The sequence below is a fragment of a genome, unplaced genomic scaffold, assembly GCF_019419815.1.
Source record: "Pyrus x bretschneideri cultivar Hongxiangsu unplaced genomic scaffold, Pyrus_bretschneideri_v1 Contig54, whole genome shotgun sequence".
NCBI classification, from domain to species: Eukaryota; Viridiplantae; Streptophyta; class Magnoliopsida; order Rosales; family Rosaceae; genus Pyrus; species Pyrus x bretschneideri.
The window spans coordinates 251,863-273,930 of NW_025999792.1; the positions used below are offsets into that span (position 1 = coordinate 251,863).

At 37.6% G+C, this 22,068-nt stretch overlaps 1 non-coding gene across 1 annotated transcript; it reads left to right on the forward strand.

Annotated features, from left to right (window-relative positions):
* Positions 1 to 11,397: 11,397 nt before the first annotated feature.
* On the forward strand, positions 11,398 to 11,504 carry LOC125470911. The gene has a single exon (XR_007253281.1). It is a non-coding gene; the product is annotated as a small nucleolar RNA R71 (small nucleolar RNA).
* Positions 11,505 to 22,068: the final 10,564 nt, after the last annotated feature.

Sequence of the window (22,068 nt, forward strand, 5' to 3'; positions counted from 1 at the left end):
TTCTCCTTTCTTTGCCTTCTTCTTGATGCATTTTTGGGGCCAGGCAATGCCGCAAGTCATCTCGACCTCCAGATGAGGCTGTTTACTCAACACGGTCGGTGCAACAAGGATCGCTACTGAAGTTGGTTCGGTTAAGGGAGGAGTAATGGTTGCAGCCTTCTTGGGAGAAGGAACGAGTTTCTTTTTGGTCGCGACCATCGCAACTACGTCAGCCCGTTTATGGCACGACCACCTGGCAAAACTGAGTTTAAGTCAAAACAAAGTTTGAATTGAGTAGATAAACAAGAAAAGTAAAAGATAAATACCTTGAGTCGTTTCTTTGGATTTTGGGGTGAAAGTCTTCCTCGGTCAATCGCCAAAAAAGTTTATTTGAAACTTCCTCGGCCAAGGTACCGAAGAAATCCTTGACATAGGTATCCCACCAGTTGCGAAGGTGCTGGTACAGTCAGTTTCTAGGGTATACGATCGAAGGCGGAATTTAGTATACTACTTTTGGAAGTCTCTCTCGGTCTCCTCGCATTCTATCTTTGAGGAGCCGGAGAGGCGATCTCGGCCCAAGAGTGAGTGAAAAGTAAGGAGCAGCAGAGGAGAGCACTGGAGGTAGCCTAGTTGACAGGCCACGAAGTGAGGATTGTAGACCTCCCAACTGGCCCGTCAAGCATCGCAATCGAAAGGAAGGTCACGAGCCAAGACAAATGACCCCCAAGACCATCGAAGGTCGGCCTGCTCTGCTTCTCCCCACGCCGATGTAGGAAGCCTGATAGAAGATGGATATTTCTGGCGATGGCAGACCAAAAACTCCCCATCAGATAGATCTTTAAAGCCTGAGAAATATTAGAATATGTCTACAGCCGAGTGAGCAGGAATAGGGTACAAGCCCAATTGAAGACACATCATTTCAGAGGAGTTAAAGCTAGGGATCTTCGGCCTCAATGTGCAGAAGTAGATTTGTAGCAAGAGTTGAAAGACCCAGAGCAGGTCATTTTGGTGTAGATCAATCTTCCCAGCAGAGGCCTCAGCCAAGCATCAAGTGAGGTTATCAAGGATGGCCAGGCTGAGGGCTAAGACATGGCTGTTGGCCAAGGGCTTTGGCCACCGGCATGTTTTCAGCCAAGCACTTGTTCAACTTAGTACAAAAAATTAATTTATTGTACTAGTAGAGCAAGAAGGCCTTGTGCTCTCCCTTCTTGAGGCCTTCCTCTTCCGATCCAGTGAAATGGTTGATCAAAGTGCAAGAGTTTTCTAGTTAATTCAATGAGGAAAGAGATGAAATTGGAGTACTGTTTGCAACAAGCCAAATTCCATCGAATTAGGATCTTGGCCAAATTGGATTATCAGGGATGCATTGTTGCAAAAGTTGTTTAGTTAAAGGTCTGCCTGCCATTTAGTAAGTATGTATGCATGTTTGGTGTTCCAAGTCTTGGTTTTGTTTATGGGCTTTTGAGCTAAGTGAGGATCTCATGTTTGGCTGAACACCATCTCAAGTTGGTGGGATGGAGACAGCCGAGGCGCCATTTCATGTTCAATGGAAGTATGAGCATTTCAAGTATTCTATTCGGTAGAACTATAGAGTGTTGTAAAACCTAATTTCCTTAACCATTCGACATACTGGCTGAAGCTCAAGGAAATTGGGGGGCTTTGTTTTGACCCAAATTTACACCATCGGCCATGCAATCAAGGTCGTTGAGTGGGTATAGCTCCACACTATCAGATGGAAAAGCGAGAATAATTTTGTTATTGTTAAATAATAACATTATGATTTTTCATCATAATAGTTATCTTTTAATTAGGAATTATCTTAATGTTTTCTTATCGAAGATAAATAGGATGCAAACTATATCTGTGATCTGGACGTAAACAATACAGTTTGAGTTGAGGACTCTTATCACGTGGCATGGCTTGGATATGATGGTCATGGTAGGCTTAAACATACAGATCAAATAAGAAAATAGTGACGTGATGCAGCAGAAGGTTATCATGCATGCATGTTGTGTTCCTTTCAAGTGCAAAGGATAGTATAATGGCACAAGTAAGGGTGTCAAACCATAGGGGCTAAGTAGAACTCTACAAATTACTAGCCTTATGTGAACCCTCACTAACAATGAAAATGAAAATTGAATTTGGATTTTTGTTGAAGCTAAAGTAACTTAAATGTAAGACAAGATAAAGATGAAAGATAGATTGATTCAGAAACGATGGGAATAGAACTAAGGATACCAATTTCACCATTATAAGCCAATTCCATGAATTTTAAGTCAAAATGCATTCAACTCTTCAATCTGCAACTAGGGTTCGTTTTACTTATTTACGATCATCCATTCAATGTGTGGTTATGATCAAGTACTCCTAATCTACAACCTAGTTGTGATGTTCAACTTAGATTACCAATTAAGAATCCATGAAGAACAAGAAAACTTCAAAGAACCAAAGAAATCACATGGCAGGATGTATACATAGCAATTTCTTTATTCATTCACCTGTCCACCAAGATTAAGCATGATGTGAACTATAACCCTGATCAAATAATTCATAAGCAACCCTAATGGTGATCAAACATTAAGATTAACGAACAAATTACATTATAAAATCAGTGAATGAAATGATAGAAGCATATTTAGGTGACTTTGTTATCTTATTTCTTTGCATTTACTTAGTTAATTTCTATTTATTTTAGTAATTTAAGTTATTTTCGTATTATTGTAGGTCCAGTTGGTAAAGATGACGATAAATAGCCAAATGGAGCAATTTGGATCAGTTTTGGACATGGATTGGATAGCATGCGTGGATAGCATATTGGCTGGATTTTTTTTGTGTTTAAGTGGGTTAAACATGTGCTAAAATCCAAAGAAATCAAAGTTGAGGCTTGGAAGGTAAGGAATTACACAAGAAAGAGGAATCCTAATTGGAGAGGAACATTATCTTATTTTATCATATCTTATCTTATCTTATCCTATCTTATCCAACACTATCTTATCTTATCTCCAGCTGCAAGGAGGAATCCTAATCACATTCCAAAACTTTCTACCTAATTTTTAGAGTCCTAAAATAACTCTAAAACGCCAAAAACCCTTCCTCCTTTGATTCAGCCATTTTCCCCTATATATATGAAATTCCTGTAGAGATTTAGGGTGTGCCATGCCTACCATTCATCCATTGAAGTTGCTAGAATTTTTAGAGTTCTTTCTATCTTTGTTTTTAGTTTCAATGTTTATTTTAGTTTGTGTTTCAGTTATGATGAATATGTGTAACTAAATTTCTTTTTAGCTAGACGTGAATTCGAAGCCATGATCATATGTTTTATATAAATTGATTACATCCAGTTATTGTTTCATAAAACATGAATGTGAATTTACTTATCTGCTTTATAGAGAACTTACTGTTGTATGTTTATTAAGAATGCATACTTAGTTTGTATGCAGGGATTTGATGCTAGAATATAAGGGAATTTCACCTAATCGATATGAACTTATATTTGTAAGTAGTAAAAGTCACTAGTCATGATTGAGTTAAGTAAATTCTTGGTAGGAGTATCATGTTTTTCATAGTTACGAATGCTTTTGTCAATGGTTATGATTTTCGCAAAACTTAATGATCTTTGAGATGTATTTCTATCATGCTTTTCATAGTTAGGGAACTTGAGAAGAATAATTTGGTTGCCTCGCTGAGTCCAATTCAATGAACTTAGGAAAATCTAAGAATTCATTAGTGTTGTTCACAATTAATTTGGGGCATTGTCAATCGTGGTTTATAGAAAGAATAACTAGAAATTGATTTGTATGCATATGTTTCATGTGTGGAGAAGAATCCTTTGGCTATCCTTTCATCCATATTTCAATCACAACTTAATTTACTTGCTACCATTTACTTTTGTTTTAATTAAATTCGTCCAAAATCCCCCCAGTCATTGTTTTGTTGTTAGTTTAACTCAGTTTTCAGTTTAACAAGTTTAATTTGTGTTGATTAGCATCCCTTCTAATCCCCGGAATAGAATGATCCCTACTTACACATACTACGATTGCATAATTTATAGGGTTTAATTTGTGTGTTAGTTTTTACAACATCATGAAACAAGAACACATATTGGTAATTTGAATATCTTAACTTAATAACATAGAGTAGGTTTGTAAGGCTACATCGAAATCCCCAGCTATGAACTTAATTACACAACATGATTACAGAATATATTAATATCAAGAACAACATGTGTAAAAGTGATTACAGAATATATTAATATCAAGAACAACATGCGGATGGTGAATGGCGAAAGGATTTTGTTTCTGGAAGAAAGGCCAAAGAAAGAGAAGAGAGAGAGCTATGGGCGTAAGGGGAAGCTTGTGTAAAAGTGGCTAAAACTCTCAATTTTATAAGGTTAAAGAGAAGAAAGGATTTTGTTTTTGCCTTATTTATCCTCAAATGGCTCTAAAATACAATTAACTGCACATTAACACAAAGGAGAGTAAAACACAACCAGTTTAACTCAAAAATATCACAAAGAGACTAGGAATGGATGGTGTAGATGTATGAAATATATGAGTTATCAAATACCCCTAGACCTGGTTTTTGCTAGTCCTCGAACAAAACTAAAGCTAAAACAAACAAAACAAAGAAAAATCTAGCTAGAGCATTTTCGTTGGCTAAATGATTGCACTGAGCATGTGTAACAAGCCTTTAAACATCTAGGTGTCCCTAGTAGGAGCAGTTGTGTCTCCTGAGGGTTTACAACAATGACGCCCACAAACATCTACAGTCTCGACAAAAAAATTGGTTAAAACTCACTCGAAACAAACTAATAAGAACCAATGACTGTTTAGTCATACCATCAAACAAAACACTGCCACTTCAAAGAATCATATCATGTGTGTAGTGTAAAAATATTTCTCCATGACTCATGACTTCAAAAGCACCATACTCAAAGACTGAAGATAGAATTCGCCTCAACTTTAATTCTCACAGATTGTCACTCAAATTTTCACTTTGATCCTAAGGTTTTGTCTTTCATCAAACATATATGAGTGAAATTATGTAAACGGGAATCAAAATTCTCACATATGAAATATGGAAAAAAAGCACAATTTCTGCATATATCTCATGAAAGGAATCAAACACTAAGAATATGGATAGCACACATACTTACTAGCACCCATCAATATATCCCCAAAGATTAGCTAGGTCTTTCACAAGGTTGTAATGTAAGGCTTAGGCTAGGGGCTACGAAAGAATGGATAGGAAATATTAGAGATTGGGACATACCAAATTGTCTTTGTTGTGAAACCAGCAAGCTCTCCTCTTGAATTGATCTTCGTTGTTTGTTCTTGGCGTCCAAGACACACGTGCGATAGTGAAGGATTTGGAAATTGCATCTTCTTTATTCATTTTTTTTCTTTTCTTTTCTTTTTTTTGAAACTTTTTTCTTTTTTTTTTCTAGTTTTGCAATTCGAGCACATGTTACCTCGGTACACGTCATATTCTTAATCTAGAGCTTAGTCTATCTTTGTCTTCATCACTTTAGTATTCTCCAAACTATAAGGTATGGCTGTAATGGGGTAAGATCGGTATAGTTTGGTATGGGTGATGAAAGAATCAAGTTAAAAGTGTTTGGCTGCAACAAGGATGACTGGAACACACAAAAGGATGGGAATTAGGCCTTTTAGTGGTTAAAACATGCATAGCCTAACATCGTCTCAATGAGTTCATTCATAGGTGATAATAAACACATGGTATCTGCAACATAGGATTATTCTTAGCATTCAATCAAAGAAAAATAATGAGATCATTTAAAGTGAAATTAAAAGAAAAAGATAGGAGAATAAACACTTAAAACCCTCTCAAAGAAGCAAATAGGCTCAAAATAACTCACTAGGGTAGTCTCCACTATTCTTCTTCCAGAATTTGAGCATGATACTTTTACCATCATAATTCAAGAGTAACAGCTTTGTAAAAGAAAATAAGACACAAAACTTTTTCATGACAACACTGTAGTTTTTTTTGTAAACATAGCCCTCATATGAATACATTAGTAAGCAAAAGAAAACTGAACCAAAACTAAAAACAAACGAAAAACTTTCAATCCCACACCCCCAAACCTAAATCGAGCATTGTCTTCGATGCTTAAAAATGAATGGAATGCATGCAATGTGAATAGGTAGAGTGCACATGGAATGAAAATAAAACAAAAACAAAGAACACACAAATAAAAGGAAAGAACACAACCCAGCTAGGTTGCCTCCTAGCAAGCACTTTATTTAATGTCTAGGCAAGACATGACAGCATGTTTAAGTTGTAAACTCGAGAGAATCCACAACTAGATAGACCTACTCTTGTGCCACATTCTCCAAATAAGCCTTCAAACGCTGCCCATTGACCTTAAAACAAGTGTCATTCTTGATGTTTTCTATCTCCACAGCTCCATAGGGAAATACTTGAATCACTTTGAAAGGTCCAACCCATCTATACTTCAATTTACCTGGAAAAAGTCGCAAACGTGAGTCATACAAAAGTACTTTCATACCTGGTTAAAACCCTTTCCTAAGAATTGCTTTGTCATGGTAAAGCTTGGTTTGTTCTTTGTAGATCTTAGCATTCTCATATGATTCATTTCTAGGCTCGTCTAACTCATTAAGTTGAAGCTTGCTCACTGTACCAACTTCTTTGAGATCAAAATTAAACTTTTTTATGGCCCAATATGCATGGTGCTCGAGCTCCATTGGCAAGTGACATGGATTTCTGAACACAAGTCGACAAGGGCTCATTCCAATTGGGGTCTTGTATGTTGTTCGATAAGCCCAAAGTGCATCATTCAACCTATGTGACCAATCCTTCCGTGTAGGGCTAAAGGTCTTTATCAAAATGTTCTTTATTTCCCTATTGTTGATGTTCACTTGGCCCGAGGTTTGAGGATGATATGGAAATGGTCCCATGAAGTCGAATCCCCACACATTGAACAACTTCACCACCAAAATGTTGTTCAATGGCATTTCATTCCTGCGGCTCATGTTCCCCATTTTCTGGCACCTATCACACTTAGAACAAAAATCAAAAGCATCTTTAAATAATGTAGGCCAAAAGAAACAAGATTCTAAAACCTTTAAACCTATCTTTTTTGGCACCAAAATGTCCTCCACATGCCAATCCATGACTAAATGTTAATATGCTTTGCTGCTCACTCTCCGGGACACATCTTCGGATGATTTGGTCAGGGCAATACTTGAACAAATATGGCTCATCCCAAACATAGTGTTTCACCATTGAAAGGAACTTTTTTTCTCCTGAAAAGTGAAATCATCTCTAATTACACTACAAGCAAGATAGTTAACAAAATCAGCATACCATGGCTCTTTTTTCCTGAATGACAAAAAGCTGTTCATCCGGGAATGATTCGTTGAGAGGCAAAAATTTTCCATCTCCATGGTTTCCATCAACAATGCGTGCCAAGCAGTCAGCAACAACATTTTCACTCCCCTTCTTGTCTCAAATTTCCAGGTCAAACTCTTGTAACAAGAGTACCCATATAATCAAGCATGGTTTGGCATCCTTCTTTGTCAACAAGTACCTAAGAGTTGCATGGTCAGAGTAAACAATCATTCTAGAGCCAACAAGATATGAACGAAACTTTTCTAAAGAAAAAACAACAGCAAGTAACTCTTTCTTGGTTATGGAGTAATTGAGTTAAGCATCGTTTAATGTCTGGCTTGCATGGTAAATCACATATGGGAGCTTATTCACTCTTTGACCTAACACAACACCAATAGCATAGTCAGAGGCATCACGCATCAATTCAAAAGGTAAAGATCAATCTGGTGTCATAATAATAAGAGCAGAGGTTGGTTCATGTTTCAAGGTGTTAAACGTAATCATACAATCTTTAGCAAAGTGAAATACAACATGTTTAGCCAAAAGATTGCATAATGGACGAGTGATCGTGGAAAAATCTTTAATGAATCGATGATAAAAACCAGCATGTCCTAGAAAGCTTCTCACTCCCTTCACTGATGTAGGGGTAGCCATATTTGAGATTTTGTCAATTTTGGCTTTGTCAACTTCAATTCCCTTGCTATATATTACATGACCCACCACAACACCTTGTTTCACCATGAATTGACACTTTTCCCAATTAAGAACTAAATTTGTTTCTTGACATCTTTGAAGCATTAAAGACATATGGTTAACGCAATCATCAAAAGAAGAACCAAAAACTGAAAAGTCGTCCATGAATACCTCAATCAATCTCTCAATCAGGTCTGAAAATATCACCAACATATATGTTTGGAATGTTGTTGAGGCATTGCGAAGGCCAAAAGCCATCATTCTGTATGCAAAAGTGCCAAAGGGATAGGTGAATGTAGTATTTTCTTGATCTTCCGAAGCAATCACAATTTGATTATGACCTGAATATCCATCAAGAAAACAATAATATAAGTGACCAGCTAATCGCTCAAGCATTTGATCAATAAAAGGCATAGGAAAATAATCTTTTCTAGTGTTCGAATTCAACTTCCTATAATTGGTGCAAATAGTTGCAGGTCTTGTTTGTACAAGCTTTTTGTTCTCATCTTTACCACTGTGATTCTAATCTTCTTAGGCACTACATGAACGACACTTACGCATTTGCTATCTGAAATTGGGTATATGATACCCAGATCTACAACTTCAACACTTTAGCTCTCACTACTTTTTTCAGGTGTGGAATGAGCCTTTGTTGTGGTTCACGGGTTGGTTTCGCTCTTTCCTCCAGTAAAATTTGATGCATGCACATGGTAGGGCTTATTTCCTTGATATCTGCAATAGACCAACCAATGCCTGATTTGAACTTTTTTAACACCCTAATTAGCTTGTCTTCTTCCATTGGGGTAAGGTCCGATATTATGATAACTGGAAGAGTTTCAAGTTCAGTTAGGTAAGCATACTTTAGATGTGGTGGAAGTGGTTTAGGCTCAAGTTTTGGAGGCTTAACAATGGATGGGATCAGATGTGTGATAGATGGTTGTAATGGCTTTATAAAAGGTGAAATAGTGGAGGGATATGGTTTTAATGCTTCCAAGGCAGCCACCACTTCCATGAGTGCATATTCTTCGTCAAACTCATCTTGAGATTGACTCAAAACAAATTGTAACGGATCATTAGATTGTGTCTGCAAAAACTTAGAGAAAACAAGTGAATCAAGCACATCAATTGAACAAAAATCAAATGAACTAGAAGGGTGAGAAAGAGATTCAAACACTTTGAAATATACAGTTTCTCCTAGCACAAACATGGTGAGAAGACCATTTTGCACGTCTATGATAGTCTTTGCAGTGGCCATAAAGGGTCTCCCAAGCAAAATAGGTAACTCATAATCATGTATAGGAGCTTCTTCCATATCCAACACTACAAAATCAGCAGGCAAAATTAGTTTGTCAACTTGAACTAAGATATCTTCCACTATACCTCTTGGATATTTTACTGATCGATCAGCAAGTTGCAATGAAATAGTTGTTGCCTTCAAATCCCCCAAACCTAGTTGAAGGTACACTGAATAGGGCAGTAAATTGATGCTAGCACCCAAATCGAGCATAGCCTTGTCAACTAACTTGTCTCCAATACTGACATTGATAGAAAAATTGCCCAGATCTTTGAGTTTTGGTGGAAGCTTTCTTTGAAGCACAACACTCAGATTTTCAGGCATCATCACCTTCTCATTAGGTCTATACTTTCTCTTATAGTTGTTTAGCTCCTTGAAGAATTTCCCATACGCTAACATATTCCTAATGACATTAAGAAAAGGTAAATTAACATTCACTTTACTTAAAATATCAAAAATTTCTTTAAATGACTTATCCTGCTTGCCTTTGGCAAGTCTTGCAAGAAATGGGATGATAAGAGTGTAAGGTTTTGCAGCCTTGTGAAGATTTGGGACTTCAAATGAAAAAGTGACATTGCTTGGTTCGTCATTTGGTTTCTCATTCTCTTCTTGAGTCACACCTGCATTCACATGATCAGATTCATTAGTAACTTCATTTCCAACTCCATTATTAATAACCTTACCACTTCTAAGTGTAGCAATTGCTTTGGCCTATTCTTGGTTCCTTTGAAGTATCACCGGTTGGCTTGGAAACTTTTCGGCCTTTCTTTGACTCAAAGCATCTGCAGTCTAACCTAATTGTGTTTCCATTTGGTTAGAGCAACCGAATGTTGTTGGAGAGTATTATTGGCAGTTTGTTGGAATTGAACGGTATTTTGAGCTAGCATTTTGACTGTATCTTCAAGTGTAGCAGCATGCTTTGGTTGGAAATTTTGAAACTGATTGTTATTTTTCCATGAGAGATTCGGATGATCTCTCTAACCAGGGTTGTATGTATTAGAGAATGGGTCATTTTGTGGCCTTTGATTATAAGAGTTCATGAAATTCACTTGCTCTTGGATGAATTCGGGGTAAGCCTCACTACCTGAGCATTGATAAGTAGGATGACCTGGTATGTTGCAAATGGCATACACCTCAGCTATCTTGGGCACCATATTAAGCATGGAATCAAGCTTCTTTTCCAAACCTATCACATCCCGGCTCGGGGTCCACCACATCCCGGGCTCGCTCCACCACCATAGCACGATATTGTCCGCTTTGGGCCCTGACCACGCCCTCACGGTTTTGTTTCTGAGAACTCACACGAGAACTTCCTAGTGGGTCACCCATCATAGGAGTGCTCTCGCGCGCTACTCGCTTAACTTCAGAGTTCTCATGGAACCCAAAGCCAGTGAGCTCCCAAAAGGCCTCGTGCTAGGTAGAGATGGGAATATACATATAAGGATCACTCCCTTAGGTGATGTGGGATCTTACAATCCACTCCCTTTAGGGGCCCAACGTCATCGTCGGCACACCACACTACCAGGGTTAGGCTCTGATACCAAATTGTCACATCCCAGCCCAAGGTCCACCATATCCCGGGCCCGCTCCACCACCATAGCATGATATTGTCTGCTTTGGGCCCCGACCACGCCCTCACGATTTTGTTTCTGAGAACTCACACGAGAACTTCTTGGTGGGTCACCCATCATAGGAGTACTCTCGCGCGCTACTTGCTTAACTTCAGAGTTCCCATGGAACCCAAAGCCAGTGAGCTCCCAAAAGGCCTCTGCTAGGTAGAGATGGGAATATACATATAAGGATCACTTCCCTGGGTGATGTGGGATCTTACAAAACCAGCCACCTGCAATGCAAAATCTTTATTAGAACTCATTTCATACACTCCAGCTCGTTTACCTCTTGTATCTTTGTGTTAAGCATTAGATCCCAACATCTGATAGATGTTACATGACTCTTGAGCATTCTTTTTCTTCAAAGCCCCACCTGCTGCAATGTCAATAGTAGATTGACATGTTTGGGTTAATCCACCATAAAAATTTTGCATTTGTAAGTAAGGAGGTAACCCATGATGTGGACATTGCAACAAAAGGCCTTTAAAGCACTCCCAACATTCATTGAAAGGTTCTCCATCATCTTGTTTAAAGTTAAAGATTTGTCCTCTCAAAGTGGCTGTCTTTTTAGTAGAAAAGAACTTCTCTAAAAATTTCTTAGCTACGGCATCCCAAGTGGTGAGCGAACCAGGTGCTAAAGTCATTAGCCAACCCTTAGTCTTATCTTTCAATGTGTAAGGAAAAACTTTCATCCTTAGATTTGCTTCATTCACTCCCTGCAAAGGTAAACCATAAAATGAAGGAATCATATGAAAATGTGAGGATTTGAGATCATAGTTTATAGCTTCAACAGGCAACAAGATGCACAAGGGTGAATTTGGTATAACCGGCTGAGCATAGTCTTTCAAAGCTCGATTGTCATCGTCATTGTTTGCCATCTCTTCTTCTTGCTCAAAATTGCACTGCTTAGAATAAGCACCTACACTCGTTGATCTAGAAGATTGATCGTCCTCTTCTTCATGGTTAATTTGAGCACTAGTTGACAGAAAGTTCTCAAAAGTTCTCAAAAGCACCTACACTCCTACCCTCCAATCAAGAATGTTTACCGTGTTTTGTTTATCTATATTAAATCATGTTTAACATGTTTAAAACCCTGTACATATCTTTTTTTGCCCAAAACTCAACAATATTTTTTGCATCCTCATACAACAGCATCTCCTCATTTTTTGTATGCAAAAGCTGGAACACAAAGTATATTAAATGGGGTTATTAGAAGAAATTCAGTTATTATAATGTTTTTTGTATCTTTGTACCAGAAATTTCTATGTTTTGTAACTGAATGTAATCCTTGTACCAAAAATACATAGAACTGCTACAATAGAATGGATAACTATAATTTGTATCTTTATATTATCTAAATTTAACCTTTTTCCAGTTACGCTTTTCCAAATTCATTGTTGTTATCGTTGTTCCTATTTTGTAACCGAAATTTTTTCATTTTTAACATCTCATCTTAACTTGAAGCCCGCAGCAACGCGTATGTATTACACACTAGTAAAAACTAATTCCTAGTTATTGTTAATATATCAGTTATATTATATATATATATATATATATATTACAGAAACAAAAAATTCTACATGTTGGGTAATACCATAGGGTAAAAAGAATCACAGAACAGACTTGCTATAATCACAACGCGACCAATTGCTCTTCCAAGGCTGACAAGGGAAGGCGTCCGAAAAACCCCTCACGTAATGTGTTTATCCCCAAACTTAGCTTCGGCAAATATGTTGGAACCCCCATTTGTCCCACATCGGACAGAGGGAGAAGAGAATAGTACTTTAAATAGAATTACACCACTTTAACTAACACCGAGAGCTTTTGTGATAAAACCCTGATAACTCATATATTTCATGCATTTATACCATTCATTTCTAGTCTCTTTGTGATGTTTTTGAGTTAAACTGGTTGCATTTTACCTTATTTTGTGTTAGTGTAGTTACATGTACTTTAGGATCAATTTGAAGACAAAAGAAGTGAAAAAATGCCATTTTTGGGGTTAACCCTTATTCAAACTTGGAAAGAAGTTTAGTGGCCTGTTTTGAAGCCCAAATAAAGAATCCAAGACAAATCTAGCTTGTTAGAAAACCAGGAGCAGAATGGGAAAGGAATTGGAATATCTAGCCTAATTTGGAGGAGCCAAATAAGGAAAAAAGTTCAAAACTTTGGCTTAATGGTGGGGATCACCTTGCAATCAGCTACAGCCCCATTTAGCCTATAAATACTAGGGTTTCATATCACTTTTTCACAAGTTCCCCTTGGGGGTCGCTCAGAGCTCTCTCTTTTCTCTTTCTTTGGCCTTTCTTCCAGAAACAAAACCCTATTTCTCTTCACCATCCGCTACCACGGAAGAAACCACGCAGCCGCGTTGTTCTTGAAGGATTTCAACATCAGAATTGCTTCAAGGGGGTTTCTTCTATGAACTTTAATTTCACTCATGTTGTTCTTGATATTTATATATTATGTAATCATGTTGTGTAATTAAGTTCATAGATGGGAATTTCAATGTAGCCTTGCAAAACTATTCTAGTTTATTAAGTTAAAGTATTCGATTCATCAATCTGTTTTCTTGTTTCATTCACTTATTTATCCACCGTTTCATTTCCACGCCCAGAGTCTTATCTTTTTCTTGGCTTCTTTGTCCACCGTTTCATTTCCTCGGTTAGAGTCTTATTTTTTTTCTCAGCTTCATTGTCTTGGCTTCAAATTTATGTTGCTTCAATTTTTCTCAGCTTCATCGTTTCCTTTAGCCGCTTCGACCAAGTGGTGTAGATAGTCTGAAGGTGCTGCTTCACCATGATCCCGGTGCTAATGGTGTTTTAGATCGGCTAAATAGCCAACGGTGGTTCCAACTAGGGCAATAAATGGTGTTCAGTGGTGAAGTGGTACTCATCAATTTCACAAGTTTTTCAGGTAGAGTCTCGGCCAGTTGTTGTCTCTCGACCGAGGATCTTTTCATCAGCATTTGGTCCACTCGGTGGAATTTGTCAGGTAAAGAAAAAATTTGGTGGAATCATATTTTTTACGGCCAAAAGAGATGGCATGCAAAAGATTATATGTTCATGATATAAATGAAAAGCCACCAATTTCAAGTGGTAGGTTTTCAAGTGGGATATCCTTCTTTGGTGAAGCAGTCATTAGTTGGAGTTTGTCAAGGATCTTAAACACGAATGTTGTCTTACAATCAAGGCCAAGCGACGAAAGGCCACCACCGAAGAGGTTCGGTCGGAGTAATGCTCAGCAATGAAAAGGCCAATACCTCTTCAGCAATTGATTGGTTGGCCATTCAAAAATGAGTTAGTGGTGCATTTGTGAGATATATATATATATATATATCAACATCTTTGCACAGTCAAGTAGAGGCCATTCGGTAGAAAAGAATTAGGCCAAGATTTTATGGCCTCAATTTTTACAAAGCCATTGTTGTCGACATTGGTTCAAGATTTTTAGGCCAAGTGCAGATGCTTTTCTAAGCTTGGCTGGGCTATGAGCCGAGTTCGGTGGTATTGACCCATTCGGCAGCATCAATGTCAATCTTAACGCTTACTGTGGAGCGCGTCGAATTCGAAATTTTCCTCAACCATCAACTCTAATCCAAAGCCCTGATTCGAGGAGTTAATTCGGTGGTTTCTTCGGTTCGACGAATCATTTTGACCGACGCCATATCATGTTCGACGACGATCTAGACACCATTTCACGATATTTGGTAAAAGACAGGGTTTATCCAAATTTCGTCAATAGCATCAAATGTCGTTTTTCCAATCAAGGCCTCTACATCATCGGTCTCTGCAATCAAGGTCGTTGAGTGAGCATAGCTCCCAACCGTCGGATGGAAAACTGAAGATAATTTTGTTATTATTGAAGAATAATAGTATGCTTTTTATCATAATAATTTTCTTTTAATATGATTCATCTTGACATTTTCTTATATGGGATAAATGGGATTCAAATTATCTCCAATCTGGAAGCAATAACAGAGTTCAAGTTAACATGGGACACGTAGATTGGAACAACTTGGAGTAGAAGATCGGCACAAAGATATTAAAGACGGGATTGCATTTGCATGCAGCGTGAGGCCATGGAGACTTCTATTTGGAGATTAATTCCATGCAATAAAGAGTCCAATTTGAAGAAATTAGCAATGTGAGTGGTGTTTGATTAATGTTGTGCATGTCCCTGATGTGCTATTGGCTTAGTGATAACAACCGGATGATTAGAGATAAAGTGGAAAAGCATCAGGTTGCTGCAAATAAAGACGTGGCCTCAGTTTGCAAGAGATCATTATCTGGAGTTAAGCTTTGGATTGATAAAAGGGATCATAATGAGATAAAGATAGGTTTTAGCCATGTTGGAAAAGTCAAACAACTAAAAATGCTTTGCCCTACAGAACGTAAATCACTTCATGAGTTTGAAATGTAATTGTATTCTACAATAAGTATTAGCCACCAAGCAAGTACCGCAACTCTATAAATACAAAGCGGTAGGCAATTGAGAAAGCCTCTTCAAATTAACATACAAATTGCCCTGCGCAAAGCTTCTCAACAATCCTGAAATTTTTTCCTCTCCCCCTTTCTTCTCACCAACATATCTTCAGTTTGAATAGACAGCACTAGAGCCGTAGAATCAGCCGACTGAGGAGCACCTTCAGTTTGGATAAACAGCACTGCTTCGAGACTAACTAGTTATTTATCCAAGTCTCGCTCAACAAGGATTCCCGAGACCTTGTTGGTAGAGGTCATCTCATCAACCTTTTCGGCGAAATGAGGTATCACCAGGTTACTACATTCGGCACATTGAAAGCTAAATTTGAAATTGAACTTGGCAGAACTAGCAACCTTGTCTTCAAGCTTTAGAACCCAAAGGCTAAGACATGTTCCTTCCTTGGCCACAGTCGTATGATCAAGAGGTCAGCAGCACGCCTAACACCGCATCAACCTATTTACTCCCGGGCAGACGAATTGGCGCGCCTCGCACACAACCGAATGACGTAATTAGCTTATTAATTACTTGGCCTACACGCCACGTAGGCTTGGTAGTTTTTATGGTCAAAACTTTTACAACCCAAATCCTACAAATTACAAACCCTAAACCGAATGAGTAGAAACCCATAACAAACGAAGAAGATTCTCCCAAACTGTTCTCTAACTCACAAACTAGTTTCCACCAAATTGCCAAACGAATAAGCCATGAGTTTGCCACACACTCTTGAATCCACAAGGTGACCTCCACCCATGAACCCAATTAGAGAACTTTCTAAACCCCTGGTGACGACACACAAAATAAACCATCCCTAAGGTAGTGCATAGGATTTAGGTTACAATGAGAATCCTAATCCTAAATAGAAGAAATCCAAATCATAATCAAATAGATAATTAACAAAATCTCTCCACCAAATAAGGAATCCAACCAAAAAGTCATATCCAAACCCCAAACAGGAGACCAAAACAAAATAGGTAACACAAACTAATTTCTGCTTTATCCTAATTTTGAGCTGTAAATGATAACAGGTCTCTCCAGCTCAATATAAATACATAAATACCCCCAACTAAAGTTCATCTTAAAGACATCAATCTCAATACCCTTATTCTCTTACCCATTACTTGAGTCTTAAATTGTTAACTAACTTGACCATTGAAAAGCCTTTGACCGGCACCCCCTTGGGTCTAGGCTTGCTTACAATTCTTTTTTACTTTCTAGGTTACTTAAATATGTGCCTCCACCACTCACAGCAATGCACAATTTTGATTCCAACAATGGGCATATAAAAAGTCCCAGAAAGAAGGCGCATGTTTCTAAATTAAAGACTGCTCTAATACAATAACAAGTCCACCACAATTGTTAAGCTCTTCTTAAGAAAGAGAATGCAAAAAGAAAACATGCAAATTACCTTCATCCAGGTTGAATACACTCATTTGTGAATCCTCCCAGCTGGTGTTTTGTCAGGCACTAATGCACAAGTAACGTGAATTCTAGAAGATGCCATCCTGTTGAATATTTGTAACAAGTACTTGATCACAAATATGTTAAATAGGATTAAAACAAAAAACCAAAAATTCAGTCCACAGAAAGGAAATGAAGGGTTAGCATTTCCTCCATTTTAGTAGATAGTCACTTTTTGTCGGAAGGAAACACCCTTGGTATATCAAATTGAATTACTAATACGGAAAAGAGACAATGGGAGAGGAGAGAAGCAAGAAGATAGAAACTTTTACCCTGGGGAGGACGAGGTTGAATAGTATCTAGGCTGGAATCTTGGGCCAACTGCTGCAAAGAAGACACCAAGTGGAGGCTTGGCCGGTGGAAATTCAGCCATCACCTCAAGAAGGCTTCTTTGACTTGCAACCACCCATTGTGCATATTCGTCCCGCACAAGTTTACAGCCAATGTTACATACAGACAAACATCTAACAATTAGATATTGATGAAGTACTATCAAGAAAAGATACTTAGTTGTTGTTTAGTATCAAAGTACAAATTATACTACCTTCCCAGCTGGTGATGCAAGATGTCTTAATCGATCAGCTTCGGTTGAGTCAGATGCATGTGCAGCTAAAGCGAGCAAGGCAGACTTTCTCGGAGAAGTTAAAACATCAGCGTATCAAGTTAGTGCTATTCTTAATGTGCATGGTGGGAAGGGAGGTGTCAAGGAGCTTCCACTTAGTGGTGTGCCATCCTCTTTATCAGTGTGCATCAAAACCTCTTATATGAACCTAGTGTGGAAGTTTAGACAAAGAGGGGATAAGGAGATATGGGAGTGCCAATGGTGGATTGGGTGGATGGAAGTTTTATTGCCGGATTGCCGACGGCGAAGCGAAGTAGGGTGGGTGGGTGGAGGTCCTATTGACGGGTTGTTTTCAAAATTCATATAAAATTCTAATTCGATGAGATAACAAAAGAAAAAATGTTTGATCTTGAAATGAAGAATGTACTCAGAGATGGGATGACCAAATCGCCAGGTGACTCGCAAGAGACCTTTAACTGCAGACTCACTTTCATATCCTCCAACTGCTAATTTTTAGTATAATCAATTTGTATAGGGTATTTGTGTAATGAGAAAAAAAAGACAATGATGTCATCTATCACATGATTAACTTTTGTCTTTTCTTGAAATGTTTAAAAAGTGTTGTCTCAATATAAAATTAAGTATTAAAAGTATACTTTGTGTGTAATTTTTCCTTAGTTTTAATATGGTTAAAAAAAAAACAAATTATAAGGGTATTTTTATTATTTTAGCTTAAAAAAATCTGAAAAACGTTGGCGTACCAGCAACTCTCGAACCATGGACACTTATACTTGCAAAATCCCAATAAACAATGAGCCACATGCTCATTTCCGCTAAAACTTGCAGACATTAATATACAAAGGACTGCAATTCCAGGATAGGCCTAGGCCAATGCTAGGCTCTATGTGGTTCTGCCACTGACAACTTGGCTAAACTCTGATTTTCTTTCATTTTTCTTTTTATAGATCGGGTACTTTTTTTTTATAGGGAAGTGTTATTTGCACTCCAAAAATCTCATTCTACACTCCTCACAAGTGTATTTTTCTTTCTAAATATAGAAAGTTTGGAATGTAGAATGAAAAATTTAGAGTACCAATAATAATTCCCTTTTTATAATACTCAAAAACACCGATTGAATGACAACTTGGCTAAATTCACATTTTCTTTCCTTGTCCTTCTTTTGATCAAGTAACTTTTTAAGATACTCAAACACCATCATGTGATTTTATTATATGTTGACCTATATTATAATACATAACATAAGGTAAGCAATTTGTAGATTAAAAATTATAGGGTTCTTTAGATATAAGTCTATGCAACACTTATTTCCTTGACAAAAATCCATCTCATTTTAAACATCTAAATAAAACCCAAATTTTAAGTAAACTGCCATGTAAACAAATAAATACCTATTATTTTCAAACTATTTACAATTGTGCCACAACACTAATTATGTTAATGAATTTAATTATCCACCATAATTGTGGGAAATAAGTGCCTTATTATTATAAAATTATCTACTTTATACTTGTCTTACCATCATAGATTCATACGTTTCATTTCTTTTATTTGTTTGACAATCATTGTATGTAAATTATTTTGCATTTATGTATGATGACACACCCCGACCGAAGTCAGGGCATGCTGGCCGTCACGTGGGAATGACGTAACCATGTGCACAGTGCGGAAGCTAAGAAATAATAATAAAAGTACGAATAAATAAAAACCAAGCTATACACTAAGTAGATAACATACAAGTGCAATCTGGGGGAACAAACACTAAATAAACACACCCAGAGATGGTCCTACTCTGGTGATAATCTGTCAGATATGCCGTGAATCCCTCGAGAGCCACCAATAGAGCTATCCAAACTAGAACCTGGAGGGGCGCAAAACAGAAAGCGTGAGTGGGCAAAAACAATGCTTTTCAAAATCATTTCAATAACAAAAGTTCTAACCCCTTGCCGTAAAACCTGTATAGTTTCCTAGAAAATAGAATATACACATATATATAAAACATGCTCAGAAATATGCCATGTAAAATGCCTCTAAACAAAATGCAAGTACTCAGGTAATGTCAATCAGTGCCATATAATCTGCCAGTCGGAGTCACCTAACATGATCTGTACGGCGGAATCTAGAGCTCAAATCCCCAACTCACTAACTATACCTACACACGAGTCGGAACCACCTAAAGTGGTTTGTACGACAAGACTGGGTGTAAATAAATACGCTCAAGTGCTATGATCACGTGAAGACTGAGCGAATAATCGCGGGTCACCTATGAGTTGGAACCACCTATAGTGGTCTGTACGACAGGACTGTGCACCTAACTTGGATCCAAGATGAGCGTGTGGTGGCGGATGTGAACATCATGTGAAGGACTATGCCCTACTCTGGGCGGGAGCACTAACACCGGGGGTGTAGGTTATGAGCTCTTTATGCATCTCAATTCACTAGTAAACATAAACATAAACCATAACTTACCTGGTACTTACCTGTGCGTCCGCAGCACCAAACATACATATACATATATATATATTCAACTACTAATGCATAATTAATTAGGCAAACACAAAGCATGACATTTAAAACATATAAACATTTCATTTCATTTTCTGGGAAAATCACAAGTATATAGGTACATACGGAAAACCAAAAGCCCACTCACTGGTATGTAGAAGGGTCGTAACCCCCTCACCTCGAGTGATTGCTCTCGTCCTCAAGATAGGTCTCACCTATATGCGAAACAACTATAAAAACGTTAATTTAAAGCACATAACCCAAACTAGGTAATAACTTCTCATACAATGCTCAAACAGGGTGTGTGAATACACCAACGTGATCTACTCAACCTCACAAACATCCCCATATTTTTAAAATAATTTTCCGGCGCCCCACGCACCTGCCAAGGCACGGCCACATGCGCCGCCCACGTGCAGGCACGTGCCTGGCACACTGACGATGTCAGTTAACGCCGTCAGGAATATTCGGTTAACTCTGACAAATTCCATTAAAGTTAACCTAACACCATTAGGAATATTCTGTCCAAACTGACGGAATATTCCGTCGTCTTCTCCGGCCAACCTCTGGCGCCATCGCTGTCGCTGGAAAACCGGGAAATTTTCTAAACTTAATATCTCACTCATTTTTCACCCAAATTTCATGAAATTGGTACCAAAATGAAGCTTACAACTAGAGGAACAAAATCCTTACCACTTTCAAGCACTAAAACCAACGGAATCTCACCAGAAAAAACTCCACCAAATCCGGCCAAACCTGCAACTCACGATCCCGACGTCCAAAACCTTCAAACGAACTACCCCGAGCTTCCTAAGGACCTCACCAAGCTTCCTACAAGCCTGAAATTCCCAAAAACACATGATTTTACGTGTGCATAAACAGTACTCCGAAATGAACCCCTTGGGTTCAACGTGAAAACGAAGGTTCCCTTACCTAAAATGGGTATGGTTGAACTCCTAAGAACCTCACGAGAACAAATGTATAGTTTTCTTCCTCAATCTACCACGTTTTCGAGTGTTTTAGTCTTGTCCGTACACAAGCAGAAGAAAAGAGAGAGAGAGAGAGAGACTCGGGACATGAAGATGATAAGGATGAAAGTGTGTGGGTGCGTGTGTGGTCCAAAATCAGCCCACCAAAACTCCAAAATGACCACACAACGAAACAAAACACTAGGGGCAAAACCGTCATCTTACCCCTATGGTACAAAAAATCTGGGACGGGCTGTCACATATGAGGCATATTTTGTTAAAATTATATATATGCATGTAAATAATTTATCTATATTTTTATGTAAAATAATATGTAATTAATTAATTTTGAATCAATTGGCCAAAAACATTTATTTATTCTGTAGGTAAATTATTTTTCATGTGATATTACATATATACTAGCCACATTTTGTTAGTATTATGTAGAGTGTGGAATCAATCGACATTCTTTTATTTTGTAGGTAAATTATTTTATATATATATTTTTTTTTTTTTGCAAAATATTGGTATTTAATTAATTTGAATAAAAAATATTTATTTATTTTGTAGGTAAATTATTTTGCATGTATCATTACATAATTTACTAGGAACTTATATTGTTATTATATATGTTGTGCAAAATAATTCACCATGTTATATTTAAAATATTGATAATTTTGAATAAAATAACATTTTTTTATATTTGTAGCATCATGTGAAAACAACTATACAAGGAACATTGGTATCATGTAAATTTTTGTTATTAAATGCATAGTAATCATGACATTTAAATTTTTTTCCAAATCCCCATAAGGTATTTAAAGACATTTAATTGAATGAAAAATGTAGATAATATGTGAGAGACCCAAAGTAAGTGTTATTAGGGATAATTTAGACATCCAAAAATACAAATTTTGTCAAGTCAAACTTAACTATGGATATTGCTTAGTTCGAGCCTAGTTGACACACCCCGACCCAAAATGGAGCGTGTTGGCCGTCACATGAGGGTGACGTAGCTAAGTGCACAGTGCGGAAGCAAGAGAGTAAAAAAATACAAGGAAATAAAGTCAACAAAATAATTTACAATAAAAGATCAGTGAGTGCTAGTGACAAACAGGGAAGGAA